Genomic DNA, 21,154 nt, shown 5'->3' with positions numbered 1-21,154 from the left:
GAATAATCAAACTGGATGATGCTCATCAAAACCTTTGTGCCTTGCACCATTTCAAATGGTCATTGAAGCTTAATGGCAAAAAATTTACATTATTCCTTTAATTTGTATTCTGTTCCTTCCTTCTGAGTGATGTGATTGTGATTTTCTGTTGCCGGCTGTATTATTTTGATGCAAATGTTATGTGCTGCTACAGTCCAATTTCCTGCTTTGCCCTCCCCTTTTCTTCCCCCAGTAAAGAAACGACAGCTAAAATAGTTCAAAATTGGGGAGGGATTTTGAAATAGTTCCTTAACTACTGCTCCTAATTAAAGCAAACAATGCAGGGTCTTGAAGCACCCTGAAAAGCTGAAAATTAATTATTAGCTGAAGGGGGAGGGAAGTGGCTTTGCTCTCCGGACCTTCAAAAAAAAAAAAAAAAAAAAAAAGAAGAGAAAAAAGTGAGGGATCCCAATTCTGCCTACAAAAGAATTAGAAAAGAAAATTTGTAATTCAGTTAAAAACTCCTTTTGCTGGAACATAATCACCTAGGGATGAATGCTTTATTGAGAGGCATGGGGTTGCAAACCAAAGCCCTGCAAACAGGAGGCCCCCGGGGTGCTTGCGGCACGTAATATATGCACCGACTAATTTATTGCGCTGTGACTAATTTCCATTCCTTGTGCTTAGAGTTGCCTCGCTAATTACAGGGATGTTTTCTTAACTTGGGTAATTGCGCTGCCCACGCGCACCCCACGCGGGCTTTGATGCGCCCCCACGGGGCGGCTGCGGCAGGGCGCCGCCCTAATTAGATTGGCTGCCTTAATTAAGGGAGACGTGGGGCTGTGGGAGGGGGTGGCGGCACCGAGCCCCCCGCTACGCAGGCACGCGTGGGGCTTGCGCGTCCCGAGGCTGCCCAGATGTGCGGGGTTGATGATGCCCGAGCCGGGCTCCCCAGGCTCGCGAGGGTGTAACCAAAACCAGAGGAGCCCCATACCCCAGACACCAACACCCAAGCGTCCATCCCACCCGAGCATCCAGCCCGCCCGAGCATCCAGCCCACCCGAGCATCCAGCCCCACCAGCTTCGTCCCTACCACAGGGACTGCACAGGGCCCGGCTCCTACCAGGAGCATCCCTAAAAATAAATCCTGGGGGGAACGGCCCTGAGCCTTTCTGTCCCCGTGCTGCTTGCCGCGTGCTAAGCCTATCTCCAAATCTGCTGCCTCGGGCTGCCTTAATTTTATATGTGGAAGTCACTGATGCATTTAAAATTATTAGACAGATAATCACTTCCTTGAAATAATTTCAGCACTCATCTATAATAAAAAAGATTTCTTTCAAAGGACCCTTAGTTAGATGGGCTCAGTGCTACTTTCTGTATCACGCAGGTCAATTTGATTCTGCTCTATACTCTCTATACAGCTAAACAATTGCTTTTCATAAACTGAAGAGCAGAGTGAAAGCAGCCTGTAATATCCATCCAGAGATGGCCTTGAACACTTTCGTTAATAAAAGCTTGACACCTGAAATTCTACTTCTTTATTCCTCCCTTATCAAAGAGTTGGTCAAGATTTCAGAAAATTAACATCATGTTAATAAATACTAATGACCTGGCAGCAAACACCAGGAGGAAGATGGCGAAGAAAAGCCCCTGGCCCGCCGGGTGCAGCATCCCCTTGCCCGGCCCGGGGGTGCCGCACCTCGATGCCAGAGGATGGGCTGAGAGCTGGGGAAGCCTCGCGCGGAGGGACGGCAACGGAGACCGCAGGAGAAGCACCGCTTCCAGCTGGGATTCTCCCATCTCGCGGCAGGGTCGGGCCACATCCACGCTGCCCACATCCCACGTGACCTTGCCAGGGAGAAGCCAGGGAAAGCCCGCGCGGGAGGCAGTCCCGGCGGCATGGAGACTCCCCGATTTCACTCCAACCACTGAAACTCCAGCCACGGGCTCTGACGGACCCTGTGCTTCGCCAAGATGACTTTAAACTCTCATTAAGTCTGAAGATGCATTCCCCTGTGAATTTAGGACCTCCAACAGCTTGCAGAAACGTAGTTACTTTCCTTTCACGTTAAAATAAATAAATAAAGCATTTCAGCTCATATTTGATGGCAACACACTGCGCACCTAGGGCGAGACCTGGTTTCAGAGATCGCTGACATTAGAAAGACAGGCACTTGAGAAGGGAAGAAATTCCATTTCTCTACCACAAAATTAATAGAAACCAGCAGACAAGCAGGAACCACACGCGTGACCCCCGCACCTCGCAGGACTCTCTCCATCACTGCCCCCAGCGTGCAGCTCCTCACCTCCCCGTTCATTAACCCAACGTGTGAGCAGACCAGAGGCAGTAACCATGTCTTCTAACAGGTTTTGGTGCTTGGTTTTTTAGGTTAGACAGACTTTAAGCTCCCTACAGCCTGTTGTGCAAACACAGAGATTCGCAAGTGCATTTTGCATATAACGGGCCGGGCACAAAGGTTTTTCTTGTCTTTGAGATTCATGACAAATCGCAGTCCAAGGAAGGGGAAGTTGCTTTGAGCTTGAATTTTTAAAGAAAAAGAGGACGCCCCAGGCGACGGCCCATTCGTGGCTTGCCTGGCTGCTCCCGCGGTGCCCTGAGCCAGCACCCTGCTCCAGCGCCCCTCATCTGTCCCTTGGGCTGGTAAATAAAGACAAGCCCAAATCAGCACAGCTCCTACCCAGCGACGCTGAGCAGCGGACACCCTCTTCAAGAGCTCGGAGGTTTTCCCGAAGGCAAATTCAGCAGCCAGCCCTGCCCTCCAGTACAGGTACGTTAACTACAGCTACCCAACGTGGTGCATTGAACACGCCTGGGAGCGACCCGCCGGCGCTGAGCCAGCTGCCCGCTGGCACGGCTAGGCGTTGCCAGCGCGCACCAGGCTTTGCCCCGCAGGAGGAGGGTGCCTTGGCTGCTGTCGCATCGCGCTTTACCCCACGAGGCGCCGAGGACCGAGCTGCGCACGTGGCACCGCGCTGTCGGGGCTGGGGACGTGCCTGCATCCGCCCCTGCAGCCGTCCTGGAGCAGCGGCCTCGGTACTGGCGCTGGAAAAGCGTCCAAAGCACCGAGGAGAACACGGCGGCCGGGGGGCACGCGTGCTTGGGGGCACAGGGGGTGCTGCGAGGCACCCACAGCCGCATGCGGAGCACACGCGCCCCAGCGTGCCGCTGCTGGGGACCACGGAGGCGTGCAAGATGCTCACGCCTATAAAGCATCTTCTCAGGCCCGTGCTTTGCTGTGAAAAAGGAAGTAAAAAGAGTCTCCCCCCACGAAGCTGCCTTCAGCGTCTCCTTTCTAATAACTTGGCATATTCACTTAATACAGCCCGGCTCCTTCCAAGTCGTTAGCGGCAGCAGGAGACACAGCCTGAACACTGACCTGGTTTGCTTGCCAAGACAGAGCAAAGAGAAACCTTCACATAATCATTTCCAAACATTAAAATGGCTCCATTGTCATTATAGCTGAGAGATTGAATTCGCCTCATCAAAGCGGCGTATGACAGGTGACTCAATAGGATGGTGCCAAGCGCGGAGGCAAGGAGATTAGCAGGGCACTGATATCATTATTTCCGCCTATCACAGATTCGGCAGGGAGGCAATTGTAATTTCTGGGCTTATTAGTCTGCATTCGGAGGAAAAAACCTAGTGATAAACCTCAGTGTGACAGCCAGGCATTTGTGCAGCAAGTGCTGTCATAGTGACACTTAGAAAATGCCAATGTGGATACGTTCTCATAATCCCCCCTAATAGAGGTTAAAGCATGGCACAAAGGCACTCTTATCAATGATCGGGACACTAATAACATTTGCATTTTTAAGTTAAATATAGTAAGTAAAGAGTAAGTCTCCCCTTTGTGGCTTTGGCAATTAACTCGCCCTTGGAAGGATAAAAGCAAAGCAGAAATTTCAGCCGGCCCCATCTCCTCCATGGCGGGCGAGGATCCCCGCAGTCGGCGTTCCCGGACGGCCGCCGGCAGGCGAGGCACCCCGCAGCTCCCCGCCTCGGCTTTCCGCGCTCGGGAGCAGGCGACGAGGCCGGGGACGGGACCCGGCGGAGGCGGGGGACAGGCAGCTCCTGGGGACCGGCGCCGAGCAGGGATGAGCCGCGGTGCTCGCCGGCCTGGGGGCTGCCGGGAGCTGGGGGCCGCTTGCCCCAGGGGCTGCCCTTTCCTCCGAGGAGGGGAGATTATTCGGGTGCTTTTACGGACTTTTACAAGTGGTTTTGCTTTGGAGGGACAAAACTTTTGGGGGGGGGGTTTCCACTCTGCGGTGCACGGCGGGCTTGGGTTTTCTGTGGTAATTCCCCCCAGCACGCATGCACGCACACGCGTGCTCTCCACAGGAATTTCTTAAGGAAAAAAAATTACAGGTGGTAAACTGTTACTTTTCCACATTTAAATAAGAGACCAATTAAGAAGACTATGTAATTCAATTCTTGAGTGAGTGCCACTGAATTCAATTTGTTTCAGGTCAATGAATATAATGTGAAGTTATTAACAAAAAGGTCAGGGACTGCATATAAAATATACACACATGACACAGGCAGGAGTAATTAGTACACATTTCACATGTTCTGTTGCTCAGACATATGGTGTAGAAAATCTTAACAGGATTAGATGTTAATAAAAGTTCCCCTCTCCCTCCCCCTGGCTCCCTATTTAAATGGGGTTTAGAGCTATTCCCCCCGGTGTTCCCGGGATCCACCGGAGGTTAAGGACCCGCGGCTCGCACGCCAGCCCCGCAGCCAGCGCCGGTACCGGGATGCTTGGCTACGGGAACGCACCTGACTTGCCGACCCCGGGGCTCTTTGGGATCTGCCCTGGACACGTTTCCCTAGAAGCCAGTTCAGGGTGTCTCCCACGCGTGGGGTGCCGAGCGGGGGGACCCGCAGCATCCACAGGCTGCCGCCTGCAGCTCCACCACTGGCAATATTTTAACATTGCTCTGCAGCAGAGGGGAAGAGCAGCGCCTTGGCTTTAGCGACAGCTCCTACAGCGCGTCGATTTTTCTGCTCCCTGGAAATGCAGGTTATTTGCCTTTACCGCCCTTCCTCTCCTCTGCGCGGGCAAATTGCTCGGGGCTGGACCCGAGGAGCGACTCGACCACACGCCCGCACGTGCTGCGGCAGCGACGCCCGCTCGCGCCCCGCTCCGCCGACCGACCGAGTTACGCCGTTTGCGGCATCTCGCCTGTTACCTTCCGCGAGAACCTCGCATGCGAGGCGCTCAAATGCACCGCGCCCGTGGGACGGCCGGCACGGCCCCGGCGAGAGCAGGGGCACGGCCGCGGTGGAGGAGTCGTCCCCTCCACGTACGCAGGCAGGACAGTCCCTGCGGGAAGAGCTCTGCCTGCTCCTTCCACACCCTCGGGGACCCCGCAGGACTCCTGCACCAGGAATCACTACGTTTCCCCATGCAAATTTGCTACAAGCGCATATTTAATGCGAAAGTACTATATAAATAATAAAAAAATCCCAATTATTATATAAACGCTATGTTTAAGTAGTGATTGAATTCACAAAAGTCTATGACATGAAAATAACGAGAGGAATACGAAGCCCTAAATGCCTTTGGGACTCTCAGCCTCAGTATCAGATGCCCAGATCCTCTCTCAGGTAAGGGTGCACTTTAACGGGGGAAGAAAACAAGGATTTGGGCAGAACTCCCCTGGAAGTTACAGGAACAAATCCCAATATACAAGAACTCTGCTTGGCTTCTGTATCACATAAGGGCTTTTTAAAAAAAACCTTACAAGGACAGAAAACACTGGAAAAATTCGGATTTGTGGCAGTCCTGGCCTCATCTCCGCAGTGGAACGAGTCCCACTTACGCGCTGGTAAAGAGTCAACGTCTCTGATTCCCGTGAAAAAAGTGCCCTGCCTCCGACCTGCAGCACCTCCTCTCAGTTAGGCTTGAGTTAATGTTTTTCCTTGAAAATTTTCAAACAGAACATAATGTAAAGCTAAGTGCTTGAAGGAATAACTTATTCTTTTTTATGCAAACTATCCTACTTGCAGAAACACGGAGGTTTTCCAAACAGCCAAAGCTCAGTGAAACTGCGAGCAGGCTGCACCTAAAGGACGCGCTGCAACGAAGCGAGGGTGTCGATGGGCACCCCATCCCAGCACCCCCGCAGGCAGGAGAGTCCCTGCCGTTACGGGTGCTGCCGGGGGTCAGGGGAACACCCCCAGCGATTCCGGCGATCAGCCGCTTCCCCCCACCCCGTCATTCCCTTCGGGCCGGCAGCTCCGAGCGCCCGCGGTCGCGTTGCTCGAGCCAGATCTCAGGGCTCCGGACAGGCGGTGGGGCGCGCGGGCGGTACTGGAAAAGACAGTACTGTTCGCCTTCGGAAACATTGCACGAAAGCACACATCTCTGGGTGTCAATTTTTTAAAAGTAAATTTTGTAGGCCAGGTCTGGTTTCAGACTAATTCAGCAAGATGCTCTCCTAAGCCATGGAATGGAGCCGAATTTCTTTTTTACCACTCATAACCAAAATAAACATCTTCTGTTGGCGTTGTGCGCAGACCTGGAGAATTGACGTAATTTGGCTGGGTGCTCCTCTGCTGAGAAAGACATTTATACGGATCATAGATAATAAAAAGTCTTGTTAATAATTCTTCAGATGAATGGCCTTGCTGTGTTATACGCCAAGTGCATCGCCTTTCCTCTCCCCACCCCTGACGCAAGAGGGGAAGCCGCAGCTCCCAGGGCCAAGTCGTCCTGCGGGAAAGCCGCTGCATGGCGAGTCCCTGCGGAACAGGGAGATGCTCTCGGAGCCGGTGGCTCTTCACCGCCTTCTCCCTATCAAGGGACCACACACGCATCCCTACAAAAGCCCTTCTAAAAGCCTGATGAGCTGCATCTACGTGTGCACGTATTAATAGCGAAAAAAGCCCAGTCCTGGAGGCTTTCCGGACTGCACGCACACCCCTACAACACGCGTTAAGAGAAGCCTTCCGCAGCCAACAGCACGCTCCCCGTGTCCATCAAACCCCCCCGTGTTATACCATACACACGATACGGCACGTACGTGCCCGCCTTTTTCCCCATTGGACAGATTCCTCAATTTAAGCCAACATTCATCCTAAGTCAGCAAAAGATGTATTTTTCTACTCACAGAAACTTAAGTTCCTGTTTTTTCAGTGGATGCTAGAAGATTAATCCACGCCCAGTTCCAGTATCAGGTTTGGGAAGCAGGATGTATTTGGGGCTACGGAAACGTCTTTACATGTGAATTGCTCCAATGTTTTGGGAATTAGCAGCGAGAGAAAGGCTGCAAAGGACAGGTTAACTGATGCCTGGCAGCTTCCCCAGCACTTGCTGTGGGGAGCTAAATTTGATTTATAGAGATGCTCTGGTGTCCATTCAAATCTGCTTGAGATTCTTTACTGGGAAAAGATAATCACATTAATGAGCCAGATGTGTTTGCTTGCTCTGACATTTTTCTTCACATCTTCCGTTCAGAATGAAATATGCAACCGATTTCCCAAGTTATACTTTATCTCCAGTGTTGCCTGATGTGTTAAAAGAACTAAGTCATTTGTATATATTGACTAATAATTGTCATTTATTACTGAACTTGTTAACATAATCCTCAACTGGAGATATTTGTTTATTTTGCCCATGTATTGCTCTACTGTTTTCATATAACTGATTGCAGAAAGCAACAGGAAAACACGCAAGAAATGGAGAGCTTCGATAATGGATGTGAAACCTGCTACCATATGGGTACAACCCCAAATATATACAGGTTTAATATTTGTCTGTGAAGAGTGAACTGTAAAGTGGGATTGGCTCATACAGGTTTGAGGGTGAATTAAATCTGAGCGGAGCGTGTTAATGAACATTGCCATGGCTGGGTATTCAAGACAGGAGCCTATCTCCAGAGCAGTCAGCAGAATTCCTTGGGTTTGCTCAGAGGAGAGCCAAGTCAGTGCTTATGGTATATTCTGTCCTGAACAAAAAAGGGAAAGGTGCATCGCTAGTTCTGGAGCAGCTGAATTTCGCTTCTTCAGCTGCCATTGCACATTGGAAGAAAATTATGAAAAAGAAGGGAAATATCTATGTGAAGCCTTTAGTTTTTATTTCCCCCCCTTTTTTTGTGTTTTCTTTTTCTTTTCTCACAGAAAAACACAACCAGCTTTCCACTAACTTATGACACGGCTCCCAAAACCTCTCCATGACTCGAGTGGCCCCAGAACGACGCCCCTGACCCTCTCTGGCAGCCCTACAACTCAAGCTGGGTTTTTAGTTCATGCCACCGGGATTTGCTCAGCGTTTCTGCAAACTGCCCTTCAAACCCCGCAGGGAGCCCTCCAGCCACCCACCGGAGGCGGCAGCGGGCCTCCCACGCTCCGGGCGCCGATGCCGGCAGGGCTCCTAAGCCCCTTGGGCAGCTGCGGGCACGCGCGTTGGGATCGGGGGGGGGGTCGAGGCTGGGAGCGCTCGGCTTCCAGCAGCCGCGGGGTCAGCGCCTCCCAGCTCGGCAGGCTCTTACCACTCCTGCTCCCCGGCATTTTCATTAACTGAAGATTGCGAATGGGTCAGCAGATCTATACACTTTTTGTATTCCCTCTGCTTGGTTTATTTATTTCTTTTTTTTGCAGGATGCTGAATAACTAACCTTTTCTTCAATAGATAGATTTAAAAAAAAAAAAATAGGATCCATCACACAGCAGCAGGATAGCCTTGCTCTGTTTTGACCTTTCTGAAATTAATTTCCCAATCTTAGCTTTCAAAATCAGAGATTGAAAAGACCTATTAGATCAGCCAATCCATCTTATCACTAGTACGGCAGCAAGCAGAGACCCCAGCTAAGTGCTCCTCTACACGGGGAAAATATTCTGGAACAAGAGGGGGCATGAATTTAAAGTGAAATACCTGTTCCAGAATATTCTGCACATGGACACGTACTCTGGAATAACCGCAGCTTTTCCTGAGTTTGCTCAGTCAACACCCGGAGCCAATCACCATAACAGAGGGGGGAAAAAACATCCCATTTTAGGATAAGAGTACCCACCTCCGGAGGTTTTCCCGGGGTAGCTACAGGGAACAATCCTCCCGATCCTTTTTCCCCATGCCAGGCTGTTGCTCACAGGGCAGCATGCACCTGGGGAGGAGAGGGAAGGGTGCTTACCCAGCAGCCCAGGGGAGAGCTGCCCCCAGCCCTGCAGGGAAATCCACTCTCCACCTGCAGAATCAATGACTGCCTTCAAGGATTTAGACCAGAAGGATGACATTCTAGTCTGCAGCTGCTTAAGGAGCCTGTGATGTTAAAACACAGCTCTCAAATGGCCATTTAGCACCTTTCCCAGGTGGCACAGGTCTTCTCAGAGGATCAGCACTTTTCTATATAACAAAATAACTCAGCACTTTGGGATAAAACCCCAAAGCTCAAGGGTCTGCACTGCACATCCCCGGTGCGGGGAGCCCAAGGGCACAGCTGGGTCCAGCTGCCCTGACCAGCACTCCTGGCCTGGGGTCCCCGGGGGAGCCCCTCGGGGCAGGGGAGGGCTCCTGGTGCCCAGCATCCCTCTCCTCCCCTTCCCCTTGGTTTCACCAGACACCTCGCTACGCCATTTTTTACGGCATTCCTCATTCTGCAGCTAGTATTGCTCTGTCCCAGCCCGGGACTCCGGGGGTTGTGTTTCAATGCCAGCACTGCCGACCCTTGGGGAATACCCCCAGGGGACCCCGAAATGCAGCTCTGACCTGTAGACAGGGGCGACGTCCCACCTGTGAAAGCACCTGCCAAAGCAGGCTTTAAGAGAAAGTGGTAATAGATTTCATAGGGGGCAATTATAAAATAAGACACCTGAAAGATTTCTGGCTGGCTGACTGCCAGAACAATGAGGTTTTATTACCACTTTTAAGCATACCTAATACAACAATCTAATATATTTTTTTAAATCCTACAAGACTGTGCTCCAGCCATACTGTGTGAGCAACACAAGTGCATCACCGCGGTACAGAACAGTGTTCTCCTTTAAATCCTCAGGCATCGCTGCTTCCCCTGTGACAGGTCGGTTATTTCACAGGTAAGGCTGCCCACCAGCGGGATCAGGCTGGGAAAGATGAAATCACAAGATCTCACTGGGGTCAGGCTGGAAAGAGTCGCCACCCAGCAGCAGCGCGGGGCTGTGGCTATTTAAGGACGCTAAACCTGCGGGTGGTGGAAAGGCAGCAGGGTTCGATGAAGACCTCCGCTGGGCGCTCGCACCAGATGGGGATGCCGAAGCCCTCTCCAGCCCACAGCCCGGGGTTACGTCTTGCTGCTGAAAGGAGGGCAGCAGCCAGCTCACCCCTCCGCAGCCAGCCGGAGACGGGTGCTCGCCAAGAGCCCACCCATCTGGAGAGGGGACACGTCACCCTCTGCAGCCCTCGCTCTCCGTCTCCGGGCTCTGCAAACCCACCACCCGCCCTAGATGGCCGCGGCTGACCTAAATCCTGCCCTTGGCTGCCCGACCATGCCTGCCAGGCTCATTTAAGAGGTGGCATTCCCAGGCAGCCTGCCTGCCTCGGCTCTGGGGGTGTCTGATGGCGTTGCAGCTGTAGGGGTTTCAGAAGAGCATCCCACTTCTCACAAAGAGCAAAACGAACTAGGCCAACATAGCACTGCGGTAAATCAGGTCTTGTCACACCAACAGGGTTTCCTACTTCGATGATGCTACAAGTGTAGTCAATTAATAAAAAAAAAAATCTCCCCTGCCAGCCCAGAGCAGCTTTGTGTGAAGCATTTCACAGACGCCTTGGGGGAACATTTGCACTATAACGAACCGATTCATGTGTCGCACCGATTAAAAAACAGATACCTAGCAGACCTTGAAAAGTCATCGAGGGGAGGAAATTGTTAGCAGGTCAGTGCTTTCTGGAGGATGCTCGAGGATCGGCACGCAGCCCTGATGCCGGGGTGGCTTCACCCAGACTGGAGGGAAACCCTGTGGTGCAGACGGCAGAGGAGATCCCTCCAGCGGTACCACACCGAGCCCAGCGACGGCGTTTCCTCGTCAGGGGGATGCCGCAGGCACACACGTAGGGAGGGGAGCCACCAGCGCTGCCGATTTACGCTGCTGGTAGTGAATGATATCAATGCCACGACAGGCTTTGGTCTAGGAGAGAGAATGCATTCAAAAGTATTTGAAAATGAGTTTCTTGCTATCGAATTAGATGGGAACGAGCCTCTGCCTAAACCTGCAGTAAGTGTATTCACAAAGAAACTGTAAATGTATATAAATACATATATATCAGTTTAAAGCTCTTTTACATTTTCTATCAAGCATTGCAGTTTGGTCGACAACTGCAAGGCTTTTTCCATTAAAATGCCTCTATTATGCCTCTGCAGTTACTGCCCTCCTTAAACATCATTACATTGTGAGGAGCCGCCACTATATCCATACAATGGGGAGAATCAAGAGCACACAGATAAACCGGAGCTGCAAACTTTGCGCACTCAACAAGTCCTCTCCGCAGACAATTAGGGCCAAAAGATAAATATTGACACATTAGACTATTTTCCTCAATTTGTTTTTCTGTTGATCATCGGAGTGATCTGATGGGGTAAAATTCCACTTTTCCAATATCTCAGATTCTTGGCTAATAGAAACAAATAAAGTGAAAGCTTCTGTCCACAATGGGTTAGGAGCATCTATTGTCAGGAGGCACTAATCGGATTAAATTGGCTCCTGGCTCTATTGCTAGGAGGCTAACTCATTCCTAAATTTCTCCCATCTCAAGGGGATGTGTCATTGTTGCCTTTTTTTTTTTTTTTTTTTACTATTTAAATCTGACAGCTAGAAAGAAATAAGGAATGGCTTGAGATGACAGCGGTGCCCGCCGCCCTGCGAACAAAGAGCGGGGCTGGTAGAGGCACAGACACGGCACGGTGGTCCGCGCTGGCCGGAGGGGCCGGCGGTGGCTCCCGCAAGCCCCTTCTCCCGGCTGGAGCTGATCTGGCATCGCCGCCGCCGCTCCCCTCTGGAAATGCCATTTAAACCCAAAAGCCAACGCAAACGGGCAGGGAAAAACCTCCCGCTTTCCGCGCCGGGCTGCGCTCAGGTTGCTTCCCATTAGCATTTTAATACGTACCTCTGGCAGCAGCCCCTTAAAAGCAGCAAACACGTTTATGCAAGCAGCCAAAAAAGACGGCCTTAAATAATGTCGCCTTTGGAGGGAGGCCCACGAGCCGCGAGGTACATTTTTGCCCACAGTCTGATAATTTTCAAAGCTATTGGCAACCTGGGAATTTTCCTGCCTTATCACCAGGGCTCAGCTAACTTCACTAACACTAATCAGAGCTGGAATCATTCATTCAAGGATTGCATGATCATGTTTTTCTTTAGCGGTGACAGCTGCCTGAGCCGTATTAGCAATGCAGATGAGTCAGCCTAATAGGTTAATGCAGAACACGCGAAAATTAGGTTTAATCCCCAGTGAAATAATCTAACATTTTCACATTTCTTGATGTTGGGATAGAGACATTGGTGGTGACTCAATTAGGTGTAATGTAGATCAAAGCAAATTTACCTTCTGGCTGAACCTTCCCCATAGTTTAGATAGAAGAATATAAGGGTTCTTTACTAATTGGCCAATGGCTGTGGGGAAAATTATATTAAAAGCGTGCGCACCGCAAGAATTGCGTTTCAGATTTGGACCAAGTAATGGCTGGGCTTTGCAAACACCCAGGCACGTCGCTTTGCCAGAAACCGGCGTTCTGTGCACAGCACCTTCCAGCTCCTCCCGGCTCTTTTCAATGCAACGCTTACAAATGAAGACATTTGTTGGTTTTTTTTTTTTTTTTTTACTCTATTCATTTTTAATGTCCCGTACTGAAATATCCCCAGTGAGGTTTGAAAGAGCTTGTATTATAAAAGAAGCATAAAGAAAAAAAACCCCACCAGTGTGTGTCTATCTAATGTTTTCATTCTTGGGGAATAACATATCAAACAGCAATCTCTTTCAGTCATAAAGGGAAGGAAACAAAAAATTACATGCCCTCAGTTGCCAAATTATTTTTTGCCTTGACATCTTAATTCTTAATCCTTGTGTGTGGTCAAATCAGTCTACTATAGACAACCAATCAAGCAATTATTCCTAAATTATATTTGCCCAACTCACATTGATTGGTTATTCTTTTCTTATTGGGTAAGCTCATTAATTCTGAGCAGCTTGCTTATTATGCTTTCCACATCATTTTCTTTCTGAGCCTATCTACTCACACCAGCCTGCTGATGTTTCAAGATGCCATACAGAAAAAAAAGGCCGAGTGATCTATTGCATTGTCTCTTCCAGCAATTACAATTCACATTGCTGATTAACTTTGATGTGAAAACTAATGAGATAAGGCAAGTTATCAAGGCGGACCTGATCGTCATCTCATTTATAGAGCATTTGCCATCGGTGAATGACAAAAACTAATGAAGATGTATCTGACAGCAGGCTGAGCCGAGGCAGAATTTCGTTTCTCATCAGCAAGTGCTCTGCTTCGAACTCATCAGTCTATCTGAAACATGTGGAAATTAGCTTAATAATGAAAACACTTCATCCAAATAGACAAATGTTTACATTAAAATAGCTACATGATAAATAGATGTTAAAGATTTTATGCCTTCTTGAGTCTAAACAATGGAGCACAAAATATGTTCTCATATTCACTAAATCATCCCTATAAACCTCCCCACGTGCTGCCATACCTGCAAGCTCCCCGCTTTATGGCTCAAAAATATTTCTGGGCTGCACTTCGCCTTTTTGGAAACGTACGGTTTGGGCTGTAATTAATTAGCTCCTGCGCAACGGTAGCTGGCAGGAAAAAGGCAGAAGGAGCCGGCGAGGACGGCGTGGGGTAATTGTCTCTGTTCGCAGGGACCAGGGCGAGATCCGGGCGCACATTTTAACAGTACCGTAAGAAAAGCACGATGTGATGCACGTTGTGCCTCAGGAACAAATTTACACAATGTATAAAAGGTATCATTTCTTCCCCAGACATAAAAATATAAAGTACAGATATAATTCATACAAATACATCAACATTTCTTGCCCAAGCCACAGCTGCCAAAAAGTCTCCTGCAATATCAGTTTAGTTTAGAAATGTTCCTGATAAAAGGGAGGCGGGCAGAGCTACTCCCATTTTTAATATCGTGGCTTCGGTATCTTTATTTATGAGAGACTATTTCATATTTGTTGTGCATTATTTCACATGCTTATACTATGTCCAAACATATCCCCAATATGTTTTCGTATCTGGAATAAAATATTCATTAATCATCTGGGATCAAAAAAACTGTTTTTAATAAAAAAAGAGAAAGACATGCATCTGCAAGGCAGAATGGTGAAACCTGCTCTTTCAAAATTATTTTTAAAATCGTGCATACTTTGGTTAAAATAAACAGTTGGCAAAAGATTCTTTTCCATTATCATGATTTTTCCCCTCTCTGAAAAAAAAAAATATGGACAGCCTATACCACTGCCTCCTCCAGGAAAAAAAACCACCTCAAACATGTTACTACCGATGTAAGAGGAATTTTAAAATTGATTTAAAAAATGATTACCTACGTGGACTGACAAAAATTACAGACTTTCCAGAAAAGCTGCAGGAGCTCCTATAAATTATGCACACCGACAGCTCCGCGCACACACGTGAACAAAGCTCAGATCCGGACCAAGCTACGAACGCGACGCCGCGCGCTCGGAGCCGCGACGGTGCCGGGGCTCGCCGAGGGGTGCAGCCCCCCAGCACGGCGGCCAGGCCGTTCCCGTCGGGACACGCAACTTCCATGCCTCGTATTTTAAGGACATCTGAGGTCCGAACCCAAGATACCCCGAGCAGATTGGCATTGTGTATCACAGATTAGCTCGCACAAAGAGCCCGCAGCCCGGGCAAGTTAAAAGAAAAGCCCGTTATAAAGCGCTAGCAACAAATTACTACTTCAGCGCGGGATTAAATTTAAAAGCTCTTCACAGAGCTGCAGATAAATCCTATATATTAGAAGAAACATAAAAGTACTTGTTCAAGAGCTAAAGGCACAAGTGGAAAGTTGACCCCAAAGATGATTTTTTTTTTTTTAACAGCCTGCTAAGTTTATAAAATTTTTCAGGATGTCGAGAGAGGGTTACCTTACTTCCGTAACACTCAACAGCACAAAGCTAACACATGCTGGCTGGGCTGATTAATGAAGTTAGACAAATCTGCAGCAATCAATGCAATTCATTAAATTAAATGACAGCCAGGTTTGTTGTTTGTGTTTTTGGGGTTTTTGTTTGTTTGCTTGGGGTTTTTTTGTTTGTTTGTTTGGGGTTTTTTTTTGTTTGTTTTTTTGTGGTTTTTTTTTTTTTTTTTTTTGCTTTTACCCAGCCCAGCAAATGAAGCAGGATGGTTTCTCTTTCACCACTCACACAGGGGGAAAAACATTGACCCCGTCCTTTTTTTCCTTCTCGCGTGGAGCCGTAAGCACAGGTACAGAATGGCATTCCTCCCAACCTGGCGCCAGGCATTTACATGAAAATCCTCAGCAGCTAGGCTGAGCCCGGGATGCTCTCTCCATGGCCAGGACGCAGCGTTTTCCTTTCAGTGCATAAAAATACATGTGATCTGCTCACGCTTTATCTGGTCTTTCTGCACATCTGTTATTTTATGTTTCTAAAATACAGGGCTTGGACATTGCAACTGCTTCACTCAGTCGCTGGCTATGTATACATACGTATATCTGCATGGAGGGACGTACAGAGAAAGGAATGCTGCTCCTCCCTCCCCCTCCCCATCCTTTATCCCGGTAGCCTATTTTAATAAATAATTATAGGCAGCTAAAGGATTTGTTAATTCCAAAAGGTCTCCCCTTCACATTTCTCAGAGGTTCAGCTCAAGGAGACACCATGATAATAAGGCTGACTCGGGATCCCTACTTCACAATGTCATTATGAGCTAGCATTTAAAATGGGGAAAAAAAACATATATTATACCTAAAAGCGTTACAAGGTTACAGTCTCGTCTCCAAGAATATTTAATGCTGCTGGGAAAGCAGCGCTGTTGCACTGAGGAGGAGGTAAAGGGGGGGGAAAAAAAAAAAAACCAAGAGAAAAATCCTTTCTGAAATACAAGCTTAGAAAAAAGATGTTGGGAGCGAGCATGGAGTTCATTTGCATTTCCAATGACTAGGACTAATCCTCCGCTACCACGTTTATATTTTGTTATTACTTTTCCTAATTATCTTCTTTTTTTGCTCGTAGCTTTTTCTCCTCTCTCTATTCCCTACTCCTCCCCATTTCCAAATACCCAGCGCGTTATTGTTTGGCTTGGGGCCGGCCAACCAAGGGCTAACGATGGCCCATGCACGCTGGTCCATACAGCCCCTTAAAAATAAGGGGGCGAGGGCAGCCGAGTCCCTGCCGCGGCTGCAGGGTGGTTCGCTTCGCTAGGGTCTGCTAAGAGCCATTCCTGGGGTCGAGTAAGAGCAGAGGATATTTTGCCAGGCCCCTGGGCACGGCCCAGGCAGCGGGCCCATCCTGGCACGGGCGAGGGGCACCCGGGGCTCGGGGCCCTCCCCGGGACGGGGGCGGCTGCCGCAGCCCCCCGCCGCCCCCGAGAGCCAGCGCCGCCCCGGCAGCTGCGGGTGGCACCGCCGACTGGGGCTGCAAAATGAAATAAAATTGAAACGCCACAGCCCGTCACGGAGGGACGGCCACCCAACGCGGCTGCTACTGAAAAATTTAGCTTTATCGTCATATTGAGACCTTTCTAAAAAGTAACGCAGTTTAATCTTTAAAGCCCTATTCAAAATGGCACTTAGCGAAGAGTCAGACATGAAACTGGAGCTATATCTTAACGTTAATATACATCCTCTATCTTTGACAAGTAAATTACATTACTAAATGCCTGTTTGAGACCAGCTACTAAACTGCTATTTCGGTATTATCCTAAAATTTGTTAATAGCAGCTCTTTCAAATAAATTATTAAGCGATAATGAAAAAAAGTCCTGCTTTGAATTTATATATATTTCAGCAGAGAATAATGTTTTATTTAAAATAGTTACAGTGTGCCTTTTGATTTAGAGTTTAAAGTAAATAATATTTGTACATCTAAAACATACTCAAGACAAATGAAAAGCCTCTAGATGCTTTTGTATGAGATGCTGAAGAGCTCTACAAACTTAAAAGCACAACCTCAATTAAGCCCATCTTCATCTGGAAAAAAAATTAGCAACTGAAAGCTGAATATATTAGATAATGCACACTTGCAGAAGAGCATTCTCTTAGCAAAAAATTCTTGATAACCAACCTAAAGCTGGCCTTAGAGTTGCTCAATGCTAATTTTGTTTGAAACTGTTTAACTAACTATGAATAGATATCCATATTCAACAAAGACATAATTAATGGCAACCTTTTCTTCTGCTTAGAAGACATCATAACAAGCAGAAAAGTACAAAAAGATTTTTATAGTAACTAATTTAAGGACAAAGGGTTGACCTCTAGCATTTCATTAAATAAACTGAGCGAATAAAAGAAGAGTGACAGTATTCATCCTTGTTCAATTCAAGCAGCCAATTTCAAAATGCAAATTGTAATCTGCAGATGTTGGAGCCTGATATATTTTTTTAAAATATCATTTGTTCAAGTTAAGAACATCAGACATTTGAATTTTAAATAAAAATCAGACCCAATTCCCAGCTTCAGGTTTAGGCGTCGCGTGAGCGTACGCGCGGTGCGGCGGAGGCCTGCGGGTTAGCCAGGGCTCCCCTCCCTCCCCAGCCGTTGGAAACTCGCCGGCTGAACCATTCATTTTATATATTATTTCCAAAGCCTTTTAATGGAGAAGTTCTATTAAGCCGCACATTATTTCTGATTAGCACAGCTGGTAAGTGCTGCTGCATTTACAGCCCGGGTACGGAGGACGAGAAGAGCCACAAGCCGAGCCCACCGAGCTCCTCCATCCTTCCCGAGCCCAGGGAGCGCGCGGCAGCCCGAGGCGCGGAGGGTGATGGACGCAGCCCCAGCCGTGATGCCACGGGGCTGGTCTGCCCGCCCAGGAGAGCATCCTTGCTCCGGTCCCCAAAGGCAGCAGGAGCCTGGAGGCCCGGCCCTGCCTGGGGAGAGGTGCACTGGTGGGCACAGGTGGGAAACAACAGCGGGAGATGAATTTTCTCTCCATTTGGCAACACAGTCCCAAATCCCAGCAGCCTGGGTTTTCTCCCGGGTGCCAGGGGAGAAGGTGTGGTGGGAAGGAAGGAGATTTTGGTTGGACTGCGGATGATCTGCAATCATTAAGTCTCAATCCAGCTCAACGCTTCGCACACATCTGCCTTCCCCCCAGATTTAGGGGAAGTTAAACACATGCCAAAGCACACTGCTCAGATAGGAGAGCCATCTCCAGTTCCGTAGGTATTACACACTTTGCTGGCTATGGATCCACAGCTTAAAGTCTGTCACATCTATTGAGGGTTTCCTTCTCCATTTCCACTCTTTAAGAAGACTATTTTAGCATTTCTTACCTTAACAAACTGAAGTCACAGCAGAGATGCTAAGAGATGCTTTTAACATGTCTAAAGAGAGCAGAAGACGCCTCGCCGCACCCAACAACAGTAACGCGAGTTCCTCCCTCTCCCATCTCTACATCAAATCCGACCGCTGTTTACAAAGTTGTGGAGGATAACCCACATGGCACGGCATCACACCAGTCGGCAAAAATATGGAATTTCTCTTAGGAAATTGCTTTGGAGTGTTTGGAAGGGTTTTGGGGGAAGCAGGAGATTTTGCTTATTTTGACCATTTAAATACAGAGCCCCACAGGAGGAGCTTCTGGCATCACTGAACTCGGCTGTAGGCTACAGCGGACCAACACTGAAGCCTCCTCAGCGAGTAATTTCCTTCCTTCTTTAATAAAGGGAAAATATCCCAGGTACCCATCACATGGACCTTAGTTACTGCTACGTTACAACGAAGACCAACATCTGTAAAAGCATGTATATTCATTAAATCGCTGTTGATTAGAACTCGTTGATTCACGGCGCAGAGAGGAACCGCAATAAACGGTCAGGAGCACGGCTCGGGAGAAGAGCGCAGAATTGCGCCGCGGCTGGCAGTCGGGGCTGTTTCACCCCGAGCAGAGCAGCGTCGTTTCCGATACGCGAAGCACGGGGTTTTTTTCGCGAGACCCTTCAGAAAGGGCCGCGGAGGAGCGGCCGGCCCGCCCCGGCCCCGCCGGCGCTGGGCACGGGGAGCGAGGAAGGGCCGGGGCCCTGCCAAGCGCCTGCAGCCTTCCTACACAAACAGACCCTGCAGCTGTCGCGGGGCGAAATAAATGACTTCCGGAGGCTGCGGAGAATAAATGAATTCATTCATGCAAAAGTGAAGGGGACATTGTTTTCCTCCTCGGGAAAAAAAAAAAAATCCCCAACAACCTATATATTAAGGTATCAATGAACAACAAATTCATTCTGTTATGACACAGGAAATCTAAAACAGAATAGGCTGCAAAACAAACTCGATTTATCTTCGCCACACATGCAAAAGAAAAAATTTCTCTTGTTAGCTGTTCTGATTAGAGCGTTCTTTGACTGGCGGTTTTGGCTCACATGCCTCTTGACTAGCGCTTAGAATTCTAGCCACACATGGAGAATTTTTTGCCGGTGCTTTAGCGGTTGATGCTAACTTCTTAGATTAAGATTGTTTCCTTAGGTTTATCCTCTCCAGTGACAATGTGCGTACAATACGCCTTTAGAGCATATTTAAAATCAGGCTGCAGATGCACGTAATCTCTGTCTTCCCGCATCACAAACAGAAGAGATGGAGGGTTTTTTTTTAAAAGGGAGAGGAATTACTCATTCAAAGAGAAACCAAGCCTTTCGTTTTCACTTTGGCAACCTTCATTTTTATATTAAAGAAAATAAACAGCAAAACTGAAACTGGAAACGCAGACTCAAACCAGACCCTGTTTCTCAAAATAAGGCAGTAGCCAAGGGCAAGCGCAAGACCAAGCCACCTCCTCCAGCCCCTCGCCCTCTCCTCCCGTGTGCCGGGGGACTGGAAGCCTGCGGCGCTCCTCAGCTCCATCCTCTCCCCACCTCCCCCCGCAGCCCTCAGCCCTCCCGGGGATCCCCGTCCGCTCCGTAACACATCTGGGCACACGTTTAGCCTGAGCAGAGGTGGCACCCCCGGGCCCGCGCCCGGGAAGGACAGAGGTGCAGCGGGTGCGCTTCCGGCGCAGCACCGTCTGCTTGCGCGCCCCCGCAGCAGGCGCCAGGCAGCCAGGCAGAGCGGGCCGCCGCGGGAACCGGGCGAGACCTTGGCCCCAGCTCTCGCTGCCCGGCAGCCCCCCGGCTTACGCCCTTGGTGCCCGCCGGGTTATAGTCCGGCGCGGCAGCTCGCCATCCCGCCCCGCCGCCAGGCAGAGCTGCTCCCTCCTGCCCTTCCACACGCCCCCTCAGCACTGCGACGTACCTGCTTTGCTGAACCCACTGATTTTCTGTTCGACACTAGAAACCCAAAGTGTGGCCGAGAAACAAAGCCCATATTGCTCTTATTTCCGAAACATTTATGCTTAAGCTATTTTCCCCAAGTAACAAAAAAAATCTCTTAGAAATGAGTGTAACAGGTCAATCCTGCTATAGAAATGGAATTTGTACACTTGTAGACAGCTGCAAGAATTACTCAGCTTGCAGGGGAATAATCCAAAAGGTTTTAATTAGGGAAAGCAACAATAAATAAAACAAGACGAGCATGGATAAGAACACTTGAAAGTAAAAATAACTCTGAAAGATGAGATACGCTTGTGCTTGAGGGGGAGATCCCCCTCCAGAAGGACAGACGTGAGCGTTTTTTGCCCTGCCCAGCAACCCCGAAAGAAGGCACAAAGCACTCCCCGGCGCCAGCCAGCCCTCCCGAATCAAAGGGGCTCCTTAGGAGAACAAGCCCAGGCGATGCCTGGTGCGTTCAGGCTAATGGTTGGACTCGATGATCTTAAAGGTCTTTTCCAGCCTAAATGATTCTACGATGAATGCAGAGCACATCTCTGAACCTGTGTGCGGCCGAGCCAGGAGCCCACCCCTTCCGTCAGCTGGTGACTTCCTCAGCGTCCCGGACAGCTGTGCGCCTGTCTGCAGCGCCCCGAGTCGCCTTGTCCTGCCTGGATTTCTTGGGACCACCGGCTCCAGAGAGGGTCCCCCACAAA

The 21,154-nt window shown here is 49.0% G+C and overlaps 1 long non-coding RNA gene across 2 annotated transcripts in view; it reads right to left on the bottom strand.

Annotated features, from left to right (window-relative positions):
• Window positions 1–21,154, bottom strand: part of LOC309588148 — a 99,641-nt gene that overhangs the window by 26,343 nt on the left and 52,144 nt on the right. The window lies entirely within an intron of this gene.

Source organism: Platalea leucorodia (genome assembly GCF_965183815.1).
Source record: "Platalea leucorodia genome assembly, chromosome: 3".
In the NCBI taxonomy this organism is placed as follows: Eukaryota; Metazoa; Chordata; class Aves; order Pelecaniformes; family Threskiornithidae; genus Platalea; species Platalea leucorodia.
The sequence above is the reverse complement of the archived record's forward strand: the minus strand, read 5'-3'. Positions and strand labels throughout refer to the sequence as shown.